Below are 16,213 nucleotides of genomic sequence, written 5' to 3'. Positions count from 1 at the left end.
ACTAATAGGATCTACAGTAAGAGAAAAGAGCTATCCAAGAGAGGTGTAACAGTTGTCAGATGTTTTAGAAATACAATGCACCCCATGCCCTTGTTAAGTCCTGAGGATAGAATGATAGACAGGACTAAGCCAGCTTTTGATAACTGAGCTGCATAAAGAAGAAGATCTCATCAATCTGGAGGCAGATCTCAGGGGCAAATGATAGAAGAGCAATATGGCAATAATGATCCCATAGGAAATAAACAGGATAAGAATTATTTAATATATAAGATTAAGTTAGATTTTAACCAGTTAGGAGATGACGTAGAAACTAATCTCTCAGCTTTTGGGAATTTACCAATAGGTGACCAAGCTTTTATGATAAACCATTTGGAATGTTTGGTGGCTACACTGAAGGATTTGCAGCAGGCCCCCTCTGATAAAACAGGACCAGAGAGCTATCCCCCTTCTACCCACAGGTCTCCAGAAAATATATTGGAGGATATTAAAAACTGCACTCCTCTGGAACCAACTATAGCAATAACCAAAGGTGGCTTAAATTCCAACTTGATCATACCCTTTGATGACCCAGCTCTTAGCAAGATAATTGAGGAGACAGTTCCATCTTCTGCTATATCTAATAAAAAAACGGTGTTGAAGGATCTACAAGAATCTATATTAACTTTGAATCAGATGAAATGTCAAGAATAGTGACAAGAAAACATTACATTATTCTCATGAAATATAACAGGTTGGAATCTTAAAAATAAAGATGCTTCTTTCACTATGTACCTAACTAAGTTTGATATAATGTTACAAGAGACATGGGCAACAGATACAATAGAACTAGATGGATTCACTGCCCATTAGTTATATGCTACCCCTAGTAATGAGAAGGGTAGATCAAAGGGCGGCCTACTTATACTTAGTTCCACCAAACTCCGGGCAACACTGAAAAAGGGTCCAACTTCTCACCAATTTGCAATAGCCATAGTGGTAACAGATGAACACTGCTCAATGCTACTTGTAAATGTATATATACCTCCTCAAAGATGACAGGCTCAGATTGACTTGATATGGCAAGGACTAGAAACCTGTATCGAAGAGTGCTTAATAACTTCCCCCAATTCTTTTACAGTGGTGCCCCGCATAGCGATGATAATCCGTGCAGCAAAAATCGTCGCTATACGGATTCACTATATGCGGGGAAAAAAGCTCATAGGAATGCATTAAAACCTGTTTAATGTGTTCCTATGGGCAAAAAACTCACCTCTAAGCAAAAATCCTCCATACGGCTGCCATTTTCGCTGCCCGGTAAGCGAGGAATCGGCGCAAAAACACAGCGGGCGGCCATTTTTTTTACCCGGCGGCCATTTTGGAACTGCGATCAGCTGTTCTAAAAACACCGCTATGCGAGAATCGGTAAGCGAAACAGCTTACCAATCATCGCAAAGTGATATTTTCCTATCTAAATTATTGCAATGCGATCACTTTTGCGATCGCAAAAACTTAATCGCTATGCAGATTCGTCGTTAAACGGGGCGCCCGTTAAGCGAGGCACCATTGTATAGTAATTGGGAGTGATTTCAATGCCAGGATGGGAGCTAATGACACTGCTCTCTATACAGTTTATCATCTGTGTCTCCCTGAAAGATCTCTTGATACATCAAATGTGCATTGTGCAAAATATTAGCGATTATGCAGGACTTCAGCTAGCTCAGATGGATCATCACCTAAACCTGCATATATTAAATGGAAACACCCCGAGAGAGATCCCAGGTGAGTTCACATATTGGTTAGGAGATAGGGTGAGCACCATTGATTATTTGATAGTCAACAACAATTTATTGAGCTCGATTCATAAAGTGGAGCTCGATTACAAGCCGGTTAGTGATCATCTTCCTTTAAATTTGTACTTGAGGGCTCCAGTTCAATGCACTCGTATAAAGAACATTCTTCTTTGTGGTCTCTGTGAATGCACACAAATGGGTTGTTCTGCACCTGCGCTGAACGTCTCAGACGTTTCTAGAGCTTAAAGACACATGATTAGTGGGACGTTCCCCTGTGGAGTGCATGTTCCGCCCATCCTAGATCCCCTCAGTTCCTTTTTTCTGCCATGTTAAGACCTGTTTTGGAAGAATAGAGCAATTTGACAGTTTGAGATCAGATCTATCGTATTTCAAATTTATCCTCTTTATTTCTAATCATACAGTCAACATTTCCCTGTAAGTTCGTTCTAATTTTTATCTACCTGTGTTTTTGCTTTCCCCCAAGCCATTTTTACTTCCTTTTTCCTGCTCTTTATGGCCTCACCCGACCCTTTTATGTGGTGCATTGTTTGTGCCAACAAAATACCTCTAATCAATGGGCATGGCCGCTGTTTGTTTTGCCTGGGTGAACAACATCCCACCCATTCCTGTGCACCGTGCAAAAGATAAACAAAGCTGGCCCTCAAACTTTGGCTCCAAAGATTGAGGTCCTACCTTTGGGAGAAGTCTCTCAACTCTCCTGCGGCTTCTATGGAGACCACACAGTCCCCAGACCCTCAAGTAGAGCAGCAAATCCCACCACTGGCAGCTCCTGGCTCAGTGACTCCTTCTCCACATCCCAAAGAGAAGTCAGAGAAATTGAAATCAGCATCGAGGATGAGGTCGATATCGATGTCAAACACCTTGGCTTGAGTCCTGGACTCTTCTAAAAAGAAGAAAGATAAAATGACTTCAAAAAAGAAAAAAAGGTCAAATCTACTCATATTGACCCACCACAACCAACTTTGCTGTCTCCTATCATGGAAGAATCATCCAGAGATGCTCCAGGATCTACATCTGAGAGGGAAGAGCTCCCTCTACCTTGTCTGCATGTTGCCTAACACCTGCCTTTCTCCAGCTGACTGGTAGCCTGTCACCTAACACCTGCCTTTCTCCAGCTGACGTGCAATCCACCCTCGGCCCATTCTAGCCCTGCTTCATCAGATCAGTCAATTGCAATAGAGCTTTCCAGTTTGGAGTCATCTCACCACTCTCCCAGGAAGCACCAAGAAAAGTGTAAACACCTTTCACCCCCTTGGTACGCTACTGCATACTGAGATTACTATTACTATCCACAATCCTCACAATATCAATCTCGTGATGAAGAGAGGGAGAGATATTATCACTATGATCTGTACCTAATTGAAGACCCTCAAGAACAACTTTACTATGAGGAACCCAAAAGAGTCAGATATATACTGCCGTACATATCTCGACATTCACCATCACTCTCTCTGTTAGCGCAAAAACGTGGTTTAGCAGAGTATTTAGCTGTCCAGGTAGTCCAGAATAACTCACGCAGCTTCTCCACCACCAACGTTTATTTACAAGGTATTTACAACAGTTCAGTCTGGCAGCATAACAGGTAGCAATCATCACCAAGCAGAAAGGTACATCAACTGTTCATCTCACACATATATACACATACAGATCTGCTTGTGCCCAATCATATTACGTGTTGCATCATCCATGAGTCAGCACTTGTGAGTCATCATGACTCAGTTTTTAACACATCTGTTCATCATGGCTGCTCATTAATATACTTTATTTTGATCAGACCTTTAAATTACCTTGACACTCTCCATCTCCATCTCCTTACTGACATCGCTCTCAACATTCCATGCCCGCTTATCCTACTGTTCCAGCCAAACCTACTTTGAAATGCTCTTTCGATTGCCCAACATTCACACTCCAAACGATCCAAACACTCTTCTAAAGGTCATACTTCATTATCAGTCACCATTACGGATAAATGTCCTCCTCCACCTACCGAAATGGAAAGATACCTCACACGTCTTCCCGCTCAACTTCAAGTTCCTTCTGCACGATAATTGATACCAAGACTTCGAGATCCATCCTCATCTTTGTTGTCATCATCTATCCAGGAATTAGGCTCAGACACATCTTAAGAATCATAATTGAATCTCCCAGCACCTAGCTCTGATGTCAATGAGAACCACCTTCTTTCCCTGTCTGAAGACTTTACCTCGTACTCCCATTGTGGCTCACTAGCCTGCTAATTCTTAATCAGCCAAACTTTTGTCTCTCCCGATTGTTAAAATGTTTCTCAAGGAACTTAATAATATTCATCCACCACGCTGACATATTATCCCTCAATGGTCTTTGCAGCTTGTCCTCAATGCTTTTATACATCCACCATTTGAACCAACGGCTTCTTCCAATCTCAAATTATCATTGAAGACTTCCTTTCTCGTAGCAATAACATCTGCTAAACGAGCTAGTGAACTAGCTGCTCTCCATTCCGATCCACCTTTTCTCCAGTTCCATCCGGACAAGGTCACGTTATACTTTGATGTCTCTTTCTTACCCTAAATTGTATCTGATTTTCAACTTAATCAGCCAATAATCTTACCAACTCTCTTTCCATCACCATCAACACCTCTCAAGTGCATGCTCCATTCACTAGACGTAAGACACTCTCTTGCCTTCTATATTGACAGGACCAAAGCCTTTAGACAAACAAATAGAATTTTTCTATGCTTTCATGGTCCTCACAAGGGAGCACCAGCCTCCTCACAGTCTATCTCTAGATGGATCATCCAAACCATTTCTTTGGCTTATGAGCTATCAGGCAAACCAGCTCCTGAACTTCTAACAGCACACTCCACTAGAGCACTGTCAACATCTACTGCCTTCCAGCATGGAATTGAAATACCTCACATCTGCCGTGCGGCAACATGGTCTATTCCATTGACCTTTACCAGACATTACCATTTAGATGTCAGAGCACAGAGTGCTGCTGGTTTTGGCAGAGCTGTCTTGGCATCCTTACTACTGTGATGTCCCACCATCCGGTAAGTGAGCTTGCTAGTCACCCATTTGTGTGCATTCAGAGGCCACAAAGAAGAAAAGGAGGTTACCTACCTGTAACCTTAGTTCTTCAAGTAGTCCTCTGTGAATCCACACATCCCACCCATCCTCTCCTCTGTCCATCATGTTGTATCTCCAATGACTCCTTTACCCAGCGGACAACTATCAGGAACTGAGGAGATCTAGGATGGGCAGAGCATGCATTCTACGGGGGAACGTCCCACTAATCATGTGTCTTTAAGCTCTAGAAATGTCTGAGACGTTCAGCGCAGGTGCAGAACAACCCATTTGTGTGGATTCACAGAGGACCACTTGAAGAACAATGGTTACAGGTACGTAACCTCCTTTTTTGCATTTAAATCCTGAGATAACAACTTCTATCACTAGAATTAAATAGTCAGAAAAGGTTGAGACCTTTTTAAAGAACTGTTGAAAACTTACAACTACTCTATGATCCGTACTAATATTTTAACAATTGGCCCAAATAATGGAATCATTGAGCATTATGAACAGCTAATAAAGGAACTAGTTGAATCTTTCAAAGCAAAAGAGATAAAGAAAGAACAGATTAGTAAATTTAGATAAAAGGAATGGTTTGATCAAGAACACTGGGATGCTAAGAAAATGCTTATTGCCAACTTCAAGCTGCATAAAGATAACCCAGGGGAATGGGATCGGAGAATCTACCACGACTTAAAAAACAATATAAAAAACTAATCTAGGATAAAAAGAGCAATGCTAAATCCACAGCATGGGAACAATGTATTAATGCTGTTAGGAGGAAAGGTATGAATACTTTCTGGAGCCTCACATCATCAATAACAATCACTCAGCACAGGCTGATTGCCATATTCCAGCTAAAGGGTGGGAAACCCACTTTTGTGTCTATATGTAAATAAGGAGATACCTACTTTTCAACTGGGATATATTAAAAAAACTTGCCAGAATGGCACCCGGTATCAATAGCTGAAGTTATTGACCTGGCCATGCAACTTAAACCAGGGAAAGCCCCCGGATGTGACAGCATCCCATCTGAGTTAATAAAGAGAAATATAAATTGATGGGCTCCAATTTTGGCAAATCTTTTTACATATATAGACCAAAACACCCATATGCCATCTGAATGGAGTACAGCCATTATCATCCCAATCTATAAGAAGGGCAAGAAGGACAACTCAGCAAACTATTGCCCAGTGAGTTTACTATCCACAATCAACAAGCTCTATGTGATACATCTCTACTGGAAATTACAAAGCTGGATAGAATCTGAAAACATTTTGGCTGAAGAACAAGCAGGGTTCAGATCAGGAAAATCAACTCTGGATCAAGTGATGATCTTACAACATCTGGCTGGAAAATATATTAAAAGGAGCCCTATTCTCAGCCGTTATCAACCTTAAATCTGCCTTTGATTCCATCTCTAGAGATAAATTACTCTATGGTGCGCAATTAGGACCCTACTCTGTTTTTACACCATTGGAAGTGGTCCAGACAAGATTTCTAAGAGCAATTCTGCAGGTACCACGTGGGGTTCCTAATGCAGCTCTACGACTGGAGGCAGGATTCCTGAAAGTTGAAACAAAGATTTGGCTAACCATCTTTAGCTTCTGGCTGAAACTAATTTTCTTTCCAAGAGGTTTGACCGCTCTAATACTACAGGAGAATTATGAGTCAAATTGGAAGGAAGCTGTACTAGCCAAGCTAAGATCTTATGGATTTTCGGAGGGAAATATAATATATTTGGGATATGATGCTGCAAACCAAGCTCTTCAACAATGCATCATGGAGGTGAAGGGGCACCATTATTTGGGAGCAATATAAAATAATATTTATTTGGATAAAGCACTACTGCCTTTTAAACCAGCTAACTACCTTTACTCACTGTTAATACCCAAAAATCGTAGAGCCTTTACCTAACTAAATGACTGACTAAATGCATTACCATCAGCAGTACAAGAGGGGAAGGATAAGAAAATTCCATACTCTCAGCATAGATGTTCTTGTAATTTGGGTACAATAGAAACAGTTACGCATGTTCTCCTGTCCTTATTATTTTGATAGTCAAAGGAATTTTATTGAACGTCATCTAAAATTAGTTTCTGGGTGCTATGAGGCTTTTTACACACTTTTATTGCTGTCTGGATGCAATGTAGATATCTGGTACAATGTGGCAAAATTTCTTGCAGTTGCTGTTAAAATCCATGAAAGGAAGGTTTTAAAAATTACTTGATTTTAGTTATTAGTGGGAACCTGAAAGGGAGACTGAAGTAGTATAATGTATTACTCTGTTGGGATGCTTTTAACTTAGCATATTTTAATATGTGTTTTACTGTTTTTGTAGATTTATTTGTACATTTGGATATTGGTCTATGACCATATTAAATTTGATCTGATGACTCACAGAGTCATGAATTCTGTCCTCTACCTATGGATACCTTCACCATTGTAGTGCTGTTCTTTTTCGTGGACTCTGTGAATGCACACATATGGGTATTGTCTGCTCCTGTGCTGACTCTCTCGGAAGATTCTAGAGATAAAAGTAACAATTTTATGGTGTGATTCTCCACGAGGTATATGCTCCTCCCACCCACCATCTTCCCCAGTTCCTTTTTTCTGCCGAGCTGAACGGTTCTCAGGAAAGATTGAGCGTTTTGCTAGTTGCCTTTTGGCTATTTTTCTAGGCTCTTTTGAGCTCTAGTGATCCTCCGCATCTTTTGTTTGCCGAATCAGCTCCCCGCGGTCTTTTTCTTCCCTTTCCCCCCCTTTTTCCCCTTCCCCCCTTCCCTAGTTCTTTGCTTATGGCCTCACCGTCTCCTTTTAAAAGTTGTACGACCTGTGCAAATAAAATCGCACTTTCCGACGGTCATAACCAGTGCCTTTTTTGTTTGGTTGAGGAACCTCCTACCCATTTGTGCCCCGCTTGTAAAAATTTAACCAAGCCGGCACTTAAACAGAGGTTCCAAAGACTTCGGTCTTACCTTTAGCAAACAGCCATGAATCCTCCTACATTGTCTTCAGAAGCGGCTAGATCTCCTGCTCTTTCAGCCAATAGACTTCCAGTGGGCCAGTGTACCTCTGATTCTACCTCCGTGCTACCAGTTAAGGACAGTGTAGAAAAAGCAAAATCGTCTGGTAAGCACAAGCTGCCCTCCTCTCAGAAGTCTCGAGCTCACAATCCCAGCTCGAAGAGAAAAACTAAGCCTGCCCCTAAGAGGCCCAGAAAGGACAAACTTCCTAGAGTGGAGCCCCCTCAGGCTTCTCTGCCTTCCCCTATCCTCGAGGAATCATCCAGAGAAGCCCTTGATTTAGCCTCGGACGGAGACAATGCCCATGATGTTGCGCCCCCCCCGATGTTGCCCCAAACCCCGAACATTGTCCTCAACGCGGCTGTGCCACAGTCCAGCCCAGATGGCACAAGCCCTAAATCTCAACACTGAACAACCCCCGTCCGCTGATGCCGACCGGGTGTTCGATGACATTAATCAGGAGTGTCCCATTCCTTTGAGTCTCCCCTTTAACAAGTCTATCCTTCAACTTATCAAGGACACCTGGGGAAAACCCCTTCAATCATGCAGATCTCTCGCCGCACCGATGGCCTCTATAGGACCCACGGTGCCGATGCCGAATTAATCAACAAATATCCAGTGCCTAATTCTATCATCGTCGAATCTAGTCAGGCTCGAACTCGGGCTAAGTCCAAACCTACCCTAGCCAATAAGGACGGCAGGAAAGTCGACACGATACCCAAACGAATTTACTCTCTACAAGCCTTCTTACTCAGAAGCATCAGTTATCAAGCAACTATGGGCACTTTTCAGCGTCATCTTTGGAATCAAGTCCTTCCTTTCATTGAATCATCTCCTGAACCCATGAGATCCGACCTCATCAACATCCATTCACAGGCTATATCTCTCGCCAAGTATCAGAGAATTGTGGCGCGACACTCTGCTGAGGCCACTTCTAAAACTCTGGTCATGTCTATTTCAATTCGACGCCATGCCTGGCTTAAATCCTCCACAATCTCTGATGACACTAAGTCGAGAATTGAGGACTTGCCCTTTGATGGTGCCGGCCTCTTCAACTCCACAACCGATGACACCATGGAGGACTTTCATAAGAAGCGTAAGTCTGCACGTTCTTATTCTGCCCAACCGTCTTCCTCCTATCAACAGCCCTTCTACCGTTCGGGCCAGTATCACCCTAAACAATATCAAAATCAAAGGTTCCATCCGTATAGGCAATATCACCCCCAGCAAGCTGACAGGTCTCTACCTGCCCCTCAACCTTTGATGGCATCGTACCGACTTCAAACACTGCCTCGTCAACGCCAATCCTTTCAAAAAGGACAACGAAAGGGTAAGCAATATTGTCAACTACCTATGCCTCCCTTGTCTGATATCCCTCTTTGCCCAGTGAACTGTACCAGGCTGGCCCCATTTTTCTATCGCTGGCGATCCATTACCTCAGACAAATGGGTTCTATCCATTATAGCTTCTGGGTACCTCATACAGTTCTCCGAACTACTGTACCTCCGTTGGGGTTCATTCGATACACCCCTTACTCTCCTGCTTTGCAGGACGAGGTCACCAAACTTCTCCAGAAATATGCCATTTTTCCAGTCCCTACTTTGGACTCCCTCAACAGTTTCTACTCAAAATACTTTACTTTCCTAAGAAAGATGGAGGCCTCTGCCCCATCCTTGATCTTACCCACCTCAACTGTTTCATATCTACTCGCAAATTCCGCATGCTTACACTGGACTCTATTATCCCTTTGCTTTCCCAGGGAGACTGGTTCATAATTATTGACCTGCAGGACGCCTATTTCCACATCTCCATTTACTCAGACCACCAGAAATTCCTCCGGTTTCATTTCAACTGCAGTGCTTTCCAATTTTGTGCCCTCCCGTTTGGGCTCTCCACAGCCCCGCGGACTTTCACCAAGTGTATGGCGCCGGTAGCTGCCTTCCTCAGGCTGCAGGGAGGAAACATTTATCCCTACATCGACGATTGGTTGATAGTGGTGACATCGTACCACGATGCCATAAAAGCACGGGACTTAACCCTCCATACGCTCCACAGTCTCGGTCTCAAGATCAACCTCGAAAAGTCACACTTGACTCCAAACCAAATGGGCAAGGTCATAGGCATGGAGGTAGACTCCCTCTGTGCAAGAGCTTTCCTGCCTCCAGACAGGATCAGGAAAATCCAAAAGGCTGTCCACCTTTTTCAAACACATCACTCCATTTCGGCTCATTACGCCCAACACCTCCTGGGACTCATGGCCGTTGTCCAGCACGCCAGGCTCAAAATGCGATCCCTGCAGGCATGGTTTCTCTCCCTGTTCAATCCACTCACAGACCCTCCGTCGGCCCTGTTACCAGTGACACCAGAGCTAGCCTCCCAGCTCGATTGGTGGAATCGTCCAGACAATTTTCTCATCGGCAGGCTCTTCTCACCTGTAAGACCTTCCATACAGGTCACAACCAACGCCAGCCCCACGGGGTGGGGTGCTCATTGCCTCCAGCACACAGTTCACGGACTCTGGTCCAAACAAGAACTGCCACTTCACATAATCCATCTAGAACTGTTGGCAATCATCAAAGCGTTCCGTGCCTTCCTTCCCCTCATTCGAGGACAAGTAGTGCAGTTGGCAACAGACAACACCACTGCGGTCTTTTATGTCAGCAAGCAAGGGGGTACCCATTCCCCTTCCCTGCTCTACCTAGCGGTTGACCTCTGGGAGTGGTGCTATTCCCACCATGTTTTCCCTATTGCCGTCCACATTTCCACCGATGACAACACCTTGGCAGATCGGCTCAGTTGGCTACCGACGAGAACACACGAATGGACTCTGAACTATGTCATATTTCAGCGGCTGTGCCAGCGATGGGGCACGCCCTCGATAGACCTCTTTGCAGCCGATGCCAGCAAGAAATGTCCCTGGTTCTGCTCCAGAGCGAGACGGGACAGCAACTCTCTGGGAGACACGTTCCTGATGGACTGGTCTCAGGATCTCCTGTACGTTTTACCTCCTTTGCCTCTCATCCAGCGGGTGATCACCCGTCTCCGACAGGACGGAGCCAACGCCATCCTGTTAGCCCCATACTGGCCCCGCCAGCCATTGTTCACTCACCTGGTCTCGATGTTGTTGGACATGCTCCGCCTTCCTCTCCGCCCAGATCTCCTCTCGCTTGACCACGGCCTCGTTCTTCACCCAGACGTCACCTCTCTCAGTCTTGCGGCATGAAAGATACTCCCGATGTGATGCAGGTTCTTCTTCGAGCCCGAAAACCTTCCACTACCCTCCTATACGGAAACAAATAGAAATCTTTTTTGCAGTATACTCGGGACAATGACTTATCTGCTCTACCTGTTTCTCTGAAGACTGTGCTTGCCTAGCTTCTCCATCTCTTCAGTTTTGGCCTTTCCCAGTCCACATTAAAGGTCTATCTTTTGGCCATTATGGCCCACCAGCCCGACGATTCTCCTTCCTCCAAGTTGTTTTCTCACCCAACTGTCAAGAAGTTCCTCAAAGGTCTCAACAACATTTGCCCTCCTCAACAACGTATCACCCCCCAGTGGTTATTACAGCTGGTTCTTAATGCCTTGATGCGGCCTCTGTTCGAGCCCATGGCATCCATCGACCTCAAATTCCTGACTCTTAAATCAGCCTTCCTTGTTGCGATCACATGAGCCAAACGGGCTAGTGAACTTGCTGCTCTTCGAGCCGATCCTCCCTTTATCCAGTTTCACCCTGATAAAGTGACTCTTCATTCTGACATTTCCTTTCTCCCAAAGGTGGTCTATGACTTCCACCTCAACCAACCCATTATATTACCCTGCTTCTTCAAGTCTCCTTCGTCGCCCCTCGAACATATGCTCCATAACCTCGATGTCAGACGTGCCCTGGCTTTCTATGTCTAAAGGACAAAGACTTTTAGAAAGTCCAATAAACTCTTTCTATGCTTCCATGGCCCAAACAAAGGGGCCTCAGCCTCCTCTCAGTCTATAGCATGTTGGAGTATACATGTTGGGTTGTATCTCCCTTGCTTACAGCTTGTCGGGGAAATCCCCTCCAGAACATTTGACAGCTCATTCCACCAGGGCGCTATCCACCTCTACTGCCTTCCAGCGTGGCACCGAGGTTCCTGACATCTGTCGTGCCGCTACGTGGTCCACACCATCCACGTTTGTCAAGCACTACCAGCTCGATGACAGAGCGCGCCAAGATGCTGCATTTGGCAGAGCTGTCCTGTCATCCTTCTTACCGTGATGACCCACCAGCCGGTAAGTGTAGCTTGCTAGTCACCCATATGTGTGCATTCACAGAGGTCACACAAAAAAAGAGGTTACTGTGACGTGTGCCATGATGTCACCTGCCTGTCTTGGCTAAGGCTGGAGTTTCCTGGCCTATGGCAGGGCAGGAGGTGGGTCTTAAAGGGGTGGAGTTTTTGTATATAAGGGGGGAGTGCAAAGAAGGGGGAGTTTTTAATTAGAGAGTTGGGGAGAGTGAGAGAGGGCTTGAAGGAAGATCTGTAAACAGGGTTAGATATAGGTTGGGTAATTGAGTAATTGAGTGTTAAGTAACCAAGAACTGTGCAGGGTTAAGGTCTGAGAAATATAGTGTGACAAGTGATTCTTTTACTCAGTGATTTCCCTTTTATTTTTGTATTCAATAAATCATCATTTTTATTTTGAAATCCATACTAAGTCTGAAGTGTCAGGTTTATGTGTGGTTGGTGGCAGCGAAGTTGTGTGTGTGTGTGAGAAGGATCGTGACCTGTCATCTCTTGTGGTGACGTAGGAGGAGGTGGCAGTCGCGACAAAACTGGTGCCAGCGTGTGGGATACGATTTGTCCAGTTGCCCAGTTGCCCAGAAAAGCCTTGGCTAGGGTGACCAGAGCAAAAGGATTTCAGTTAGGTGCACCTGAAGTGGGGTGTGGGTAACTCTCTAGGATTTGTCTCCAGGGGGGAGCAGATCTAGTAGAGAGGCACCTAAACTTCAGAGTGAGGGAACTGACTTATGAGCTCTAGAAGGTCCATTTTTGTGAGGGAGATTGGCCCAAAGTAGGAGGCTGTTGTGACTTGGCCTGAGGGTCCAGAGTTGGGAGAACTCGGAAGGGACAGACAGACCAAGGGCAACGAAGATTTGGGATTTCTCTAGTGAACTACAGAACCTGAGAGAAGGTGAAGCTGTGGTGGATTTGGAAGTAGAGCCAAGGGCAGAAAATTAAAGTAGCTCTAAATCTGGCAAGAGGCCCGGTGAAGGGGCAGAAGCCATTAGAGAGTACAGTAACAAGCCTAGCCATATCTGTTGGTATACCCTGTTAAAGAGTGTCAGACCTAAAACACAGCAAGAAGAAAAGTATTTTTAAACAGAGGCGTGGAAATTGACAGGAGCCTTTTGAGTTAGTAAAATGCCTCTCACACGCAGTCAAATGGCAGAAGTGAGTGAACAAAGAGACCAAGCAATGTCAGACTGGTCTGGGGATGAGTCAAATGGTGAGGGAAGAGTTGCCTCAGTGCAGGAAGAAGCTAATGGTGAACAGTTATCAGAACTGAGGAAAATTCAGTTAGCCCAGGCACATGAAGTTCAAATGAGGCAGTTAGAAATAGAAAAGGAGGAAAGAATAGAAAGGGAAAGGATTGCCCTAGAAAAAGAGGAAAGAGAAAGAGAGAGACAAAGACAATTTGAACTGGAGAGAATGGAAAGAGAAGAAAGATTGGAGAGAGAGAGGATGGCTTTTGAACTTAGGAAATTGGAAATACTGAACCAAAACAACAACAACAACAGAGATTCTGGTACTGAACCAAGCCAGTTATCAAAATCAGATTTGAAGAAATTTCCTGCATATAAACAGGGGGATTGTCCTGAAAACTTCCTTAAAATCTTTGAACGAAGTTGTGCTGATTTTTCTGTGAGGGAAACAGAGAAAATGATAATCTTGAGGTCTCGCCTGAGTGGAAAAATGGCTGATGTGTATGCTGATATGCCAGTTGAGCTCAGTAAAGATTATTCAGAGTTCAAAAAAATGGTTTTCAATCGATTTGGCATTAATTCAGAACATCTTAGGCAGAAGTTCAGAAAACTTACTAAAAGATCAGATGAATCTTATACCCAACTTGGTTTTAACTTAGAAAAGTGTTTAGATCGGTGGCTTGAACAGGAGAATGTAAAAACTTTTCAGGAATTGAAAAATGTTGTGGGCCTAGAGCAGTTTTATTCCTTACTCCATGGGGAACTTAAATTTTTAGTTCAAGAACGGAAACCAGCTGACGTTAGAAACGCTGCACAAATAGCTGATTTTATTTCTCAAATAAGGGGTCCTAGTTGTTATGAGGGGAGAGGTGTGAGGAAAACATGGGACCCAAAGTTCTCTAAGGAACAAGCACAGAGACAGACTAAAGTAGGCGGCCATGTTAGTGAAAAGCCCTCAGAACAGGGCCAGCTCAGTAAACAAGTTTTGGAGGGAAAAGAGAAACTTGAAAGATTTGATGGGAAAAGCTCATGGGGGGAGAGAATCTGCTTCATTTGCAAGAGGAAAGGCTACATTGCTGCACAATGTTTTAATACAAGGCAAAATAAAGAAATTCCACCTCAGAAAGTTAATGTAAAAGAAGCAAAGGCTGTATTTTGTGTTCAGAGTAAACCTCAAGCTTCTTCTAGTGAAAGTTCTGTTACCATGGAAACCCAGGCAGAGGCAGTTAGGAGCTCTGAATTGGATACATTGAAGGAGCTGCCTCTCGCTGAAGTTGTCCACTGTTATGACATAGAGACAAATAATGCGTTATTGGAATCTGCTGGGGACAGGATAAAAGTTTTTGAAAATGACTATACTGCTTTGAGAGATTCTTGTTCTCAAATTTCTATTTGCCACTCAGACATAGTACCACAAAGTTGTATGATTGCTGACCAGACTCTATCTGTGAAAGGGATTGGGTCAGAACTAGTTTCATTACCTGTAGCTGATTTGAAAATTGAATATCAAGGTTGGAAGGGATTGTGGAGAGTGGGGGTGTCTTCTGAGATTCCTACCCCTTTTCTTATTGGTAATGACTTAACAAAGCATGTCAAGAGTGCCCTGGTGGTAACACGTGCACAATCAGTACAAAGTGAAGCCAGTAATGAGACTGACTCTCAAGAGCCAGAGAAATTTGTACCACAACCTGAGGCATTCTCAGTTGAAATACCTCAGAAAAGCCTCTTTGTCAAGGAACAAACAGCAGACCCCACCTTAAAAGACTGTTTTGGAAAGGTGACTGATAAAGATTTATCACCTGAGGGCCCTGAACATTTTATTATTAAGGGTGGTTTACTTTATAAGGAAAAACTGAATAATATTTCAAAAGGGGGGCCTGAAGTTAAGAGACAGCTGGTGGTGCCTGAGAAATATCGCCCTATGATTCTGGAAAAGGGACATGCAGACATTTTCTCAGCTCGTATGGGGATAAACAAGACCAAACAAAGAATAGCCCAAAACTTTTACTGGCCTGATATGGGTAAACATATTAAGAGTTTCTGTCAAAGATGCCATATTTGTCAGAGACAGGGCTCTAACTGTGATAAAACTAGAGCAAAGCTATGCCCATTACCAGTGATTTCAACTCCTTTTACACGTCTAGGGGTGGATATCATAGGTCCATTGCCCAACGCCACTAAGCGGGGGAACAGATTTATTTTAACTATAGTAGACCATGCAACGAGATATCCGGAAGCGATCCCATTATGTAATATAGAGACCCAGACTGTAGCAGAAGCCTTAGTAAATTACATGAGTAAGATGGGTTTTCCTTCTGAGATAATCACAGATTTAGGAACCTCTCATACATCCAAACTTATGAAAAGGTTAGGCAGGGGGGTCGTTCACATCAATGCCCTGAAGCCTTATTACAGAGAGACCAACCATGTGCAGTTTGCAATAAAAGCGGCTGATAAGGAGGAACATGGGTTGCCCTTCGGGGAAGGGAGGGGCCCACAAAAGTTCAATCCACAAGAGGTGCAGATCAGCCCTGCTCTATCCAGAGAACAGCAGAATAGTTGTAGAACGCTGGTTACAAAACTTCAAGAAGTGTTCTCAAACAAACCTGGTGTTGACAAGGGAGTGCTACCCAGGACTGACACAGGGAATGCTTCTCCTCAGTCTGTAACACCATATAGAGTAACAGGTTATTACTGTGACAATATTCGCAAAGAGCTAGACGAAATGCTGCTGAACAATCAAATTATTGCACACTCATCTAGCGCTTGGTTAGCCCCTGTAGTTTTAGTAGACAAGCCGGATGGCAGTGTCAGGTTCTGTGTGTACTACAGCAAGTTATATTCAGTAACTAAACCTGATGCTTATCCTATGCCTAGGCTTGATGACCTAAGTG

The 16,213-nt window shown here is 44.0% G+C and overlaps 1 protein-coding gene and 1 long non-coding RNA gene across 16 annotated transcripts in view; one reads left to right on the top strand and one right to left on the bottom strand.

Annotated features, from left to right (window-relative positions):
* LOC144583513 (uncharacterized) overlaps positions 1-2,602 on the bottom strand; it is a 32,955-nt gene extending 30,353 nt beyond the window's left edge. Inside the window, exon 1 of the long non-coding RNA XR_013537316.1 lies at positions 2,463-2,602. This is a non-coding gene — a long non-coding RNA (uncharacterized LOC144583513). The remainder of the gene's footprint in view (positions 1-2,462) is intronic.
* The window catches only part of ULK4 (unc-51 like kinase 4), a 596,488-nt gene that overhangs the window by 212,163 nt on the left and 368,112 nt on the right, over positions 1-16,213 (top strand). The gene's annotated exons all lie outside the window — the stretch shown is intronic.

The sequence above is a fragment of the Pogona vitticeps genome, chromosome 6 (assembly GCF_051106095.1).
Source record: "Pogona vitticeps strain Pit_001003342236 chromosome 6, PviZW2.1, whole genome shotgun sequence".
NCBI lineage: Eukaryota > Metazoa > Chordata > Lepidosauria > Squamata > Agamidae > Pogona > Pogona vitticeps.
The sequence above is the reverse complement of the archived record's forward strand: the minus strand, read 5'-3'. Positions and strand labels throughout refer to the sequence as shown.